This window comes from Phocoena phocoena, chromosome 1, assembly GCF_963924675.1.
Source record: "Phocoena phocoena chromosome 1, mPhoPho1.1, whole genome shotgun sequence".
NCBI lineage: Eukaryota > Metazoa > Chordata > Mammalia > Artiodactyla > Phocoenidae > Phocoena > Phocoena phocoena.
Window position 1 is genome coordinate 148685268 of NC_089219.1, and position 4078 is coordinate 148689345.

General features: G+C 34.3%; 1 pseudogene; it reads right to left on the reverse strand.

Annotated features, from left to right (window-relative positions):
* Nucleotides 1–725: 725 nt before the first annotated feature.
* LOC136118041 (multifunctional methyltransferase subunit TRM112-like protein pseudogene) lies at nt 726–1096 on the reverse strand (annotated as a pseudogene).
* Nucleotides 1097–4078: the final 2982 nt, after the last annotated feature.

Here is a 4078-nt window from a genome sequence, read left to right on the forward strand (position 1 = left end):
TCTACCCCTTAGCCAAATCTCCAGCCACACAACCCTTAGTTACTTCTTGTTCCTAGAATGCTCCCTACTGGTTTATTTTTTAAATTTTATTGAGGAATAATTGACTAATATAAGTGTATATATTTATAGTGTACAATGTGATGATTTAACATATGCATGTATTATAGAATAATTACCAAGAGCAAGATAATTAGCACATCCATTACTTCACACAGTGAAAAAATCAGAATTTTTTTTTCAGGTTTCAAGTATAAGTGATACCATACAGTATTCTTCTTTTTCTCTCTGGCTTATTTCACACAGCATAATGCACTCCAGGTTCATCCATGTTATCGCAAATGATAGGATTTCCTTTTATATGGGTGAATTTTATATCTATACATTTTCTTCTAGGAGTTTTATGGTTTCAGGTCTTACCTTTAAGTCTTTAATCCATTTTGAGTTAATTTTTGTGAGTGGTGTAAGATAGGGGGGTATAGTTTCACTCTTTTGCATGTGAGTATAGAGTTTTCCTAACACCATTTATTTTTATTTAATTTTTTTTTGGTTTTGAACCTTTAATGAGAAAAATATGTATATGATATCGAGCTCAAGAACACTGTATTTCATGTGTCACTGGGCCAAGGGTTGGGGATACAGAGAACAGAACTAAGAAACAGGATATATGTAAACAAAGATACACAAGGTCACAGAATGAGAAACTGGTGCTTAGCACTGTTTTAAGTCTAGGCTACCTCATCACTCAGCAACATTTTGGGGATCCCACGGCTGATGCGGAATAGAAATCCAGACTCTGGGCATTGCAGGGTGCCCTCCAACATATCCACCTCTAGCAGCACATGGTGCACATTTCTCAGAAAATTCTCCTTATTTTCATGTCCTTGAATTGGCTTTTTGGGCACCTTGAACAGATGCAAGGTGTCTGAAGCCTCCGGAGCACTGCCCACTCCACCTTAGGTATCATTCCCGCCACAAAGTCGGGGTTGGACTCCACAGGGTTAATGCGGACTTCAGTGGTCTGGAGGCACGGGGCAAAGCCACAGGCCCCCTTTCCCTGCACAGGTAAACTCAGCAGGCTGTGGGTGAGCAGCTTCATGTCAACTCAACGCCTCCTAACACCATTGATTGAACAGACTATTCTTTCCCCATGGTGGGTTCTTGGCACTCTTGTCAAAAGTTAGTTGACCACGCATGTGTGGTTTTATTTCTGAGATGCCTATTCTGTTCCATTGGTCTATGTGTCTGTTTTTATGCCAGGACCATACTGTTTTGATTAATGTAGGTTTATAACAGTTTGAAATCAGGAATTGTGATGTCCTTCCACTTTGTTTTTATTTCTCAAGATTGCTTTGCCTATTTGGGTCTTTTGTGATTCCATACAAAATTTAGGATAGATTTTTCTATTTCTGTGTATATTACCATTGGGATCCTGTTAGGGATTGCACTGAATCTGCAGATTGCTTTGGATGGTATTAACATTTTCACTATATTAATTCTTCCAATCTAAGAACACAGGCTATCTTTCCATTTGTTTGTATTGTCTCCAATTCCTTTCATCAATGTCTTATAGTTTCAGTGTACAGCTCTTTCACCTCACTGATTAATTTATTCCTATGTATTTTATTTTTGATACTATTGTAAATGAGATGGTTTTCTTAATTTCTCTTTCAGATACTTCATCGCTAGTGTATAGAAATGCAACTGATTTTTGTATGTTGATTTTGTACCCTGCAACTTTACTGAATTCATATATTAGTTCTGACATGTTTTTGGTGGCACCTTTAAGGTTTTCTATATATAAGATCACATCACCTGCAAACAATTTTACTTTTTTCTTTTTGATTTAGATGATTTTTTATTTCTTTTTCTTGCCTAACTGCTGTGGCTAGGACTTCCAGGCTTTGTTGAATAGAAGTAGCAAGAATGTGCTTCTTTGTCTTGCTCTTGATTTTAGAGAAAAATCTTTTAACTTTTCACCATTGAGTATGATGTTAGTTGTGGACTTTTCATATTTGGGTTTTATTATGTTGAGATTATATATTCCTTCTATACTTAATTTGTTGAGAGTTTTTGTTTTTTAAATCATGAAAGGCTGTTGAATTTTGTCAAATGCTTTTTTTCTGTATCTATTAATATGGTCATGTGATTTTTATCCTTCATTCTGTTGATGTGTTATATCACATTTATTGATTTGTAATTTTTTTGTTTTTTTAGTGGCAAGGGATTCTTTTTATTATTTCTAAGGGATCTTGGTTTTATTGGCAATAGAAGATAATTAATTGGCACCTCTTTTTTTTAAATTAGAGTATAGTTGCTTTACAATATTGTCTTAGTTTATACTGTACAGCAAAGTGAATCAGCTATATGTATACATATATCCCCTATTTTTTGGATTCCCTTCTCATTTAGGTCACCACAGTGCACTGAGTAGAGTTCCCTGTGTTATACAGTAGGTTTTCATTAGTTATCTATTTTATACATAGTATCAATAGTGTATATATGTCAATCCCAATCTCCCAACTCATCCCCCCCCTTCCCTCTTGGTATCCATATGTTTGTTCTCTACGTCTGTGTCTCTATTCCTACTTTGTAAATAAGATCATCTATACCAGTTTTTCCAGATTCCACATACATGCATTAATATATGGTATTCATTTTTCTCTTTCTGACTTACTTCAATCTGTATGAGTCTCTAGGTCCATCCATGTTTTAATTATTTTTTAAACAGGACAGAGATTCCTTCTGCCATCAGATGTCTTTCTGCTTGACTGAACTGCACCTGTGGTCTTTGAAGAATACCTTAATTAAAAAAATATTTTATTGCTAAAAAATGCTAAACATCCTAAGAACTTTCAGCAAGTCATAATCTCTTTGCTGGTGGAGGGTCTTGCCTCAGTGTTGAAGGGTGGTGGTTTGATTTGCAAATTTTGAACCATCCCTATTTCTCAGGCATAAATTCCACTTGATCATGGTGTATGATCCTTTTAATGTGCCATTGAATTCAGTTGCTAGTATATTGTTAAGAATTTTGCATCTATGTTTATCAGAGATATTGGCCTGCAATTTTATTTTCTTTTAGCATCCTTGTCTGTCTTGGTATCAGGGTAATGTTAGCCTCATAAAATGAGTTTGAAATTTTTCCTTCTTCTTTAACGTTTTGGAAGAGTTTGAGATTTTGTTTTCTTAATACATTTAACCACTTTTTGTCTTTTAGTTGAAGAATTCAAACCATTTGCATTTAGAGTAATTATTGACAGGTGAGAACTTACTATCATCATTTTGTTAATTGTTTTCTGATTGCTTTGTAGTTTCTTGTTCCTTTCTTCCTCTCTTGCTGTCTTTCTTTTCAAATTGATAATTTTTTGGTTATGGTTTGTTTTAATTCTTTTCTCTTTATCATTTGTGAACCTATTATAGATTTTTGCTGTGATTACTATGAGGCTTTCAAAATACAGCTTATAGTTATAACAGTCAATTTTAAGCTGATAACAACTTCAACTGCATAAAAAACTTCCACACATTTACTTGCCCCCTTGACATTTTATGTTGGTGCTATCACAATTTACGTCTTTTTATATTTGTATCCATTAACAAAATATTGTAGCTATATTTATTTAACACATTTTTCTTTAAACTATATGCTAGAGTTCTAAGTGATTTACCCACCACCATGGCAGTATTAGAATATTTTGAATTTGACCATATATTTACCTTTACCAGGGTGCTTTATATTTTCATATGTTTTCATGTTACTAACTAGTGTCTTTACATTTCAGCTTAAAGAACTCCCTTTAGTGTTTCTTATAAGGCAGGTATAGTAGTGATAAATTCCTCTAGCTTTTGTTTGTCTGAGAAAGTCTTTATCTCTTTGCTTGAAGGACAACTTTGCTGGTTAAAGTGTTCTTGGATGGTAGTTTTTCCCTTTGAGCACTTTGACTATATTATCCCATTCTTTCTCAGGCTGCAGGGTTTCTGCTGAGGAATCTACCTATAGCCTTATTAGGGTTCCCTTGAAAGTGATGAGTCTTTTTTTCTCTTGTTGCTTTCAAAATTTTCTGTTTGTCTTTGACTTTTGAGA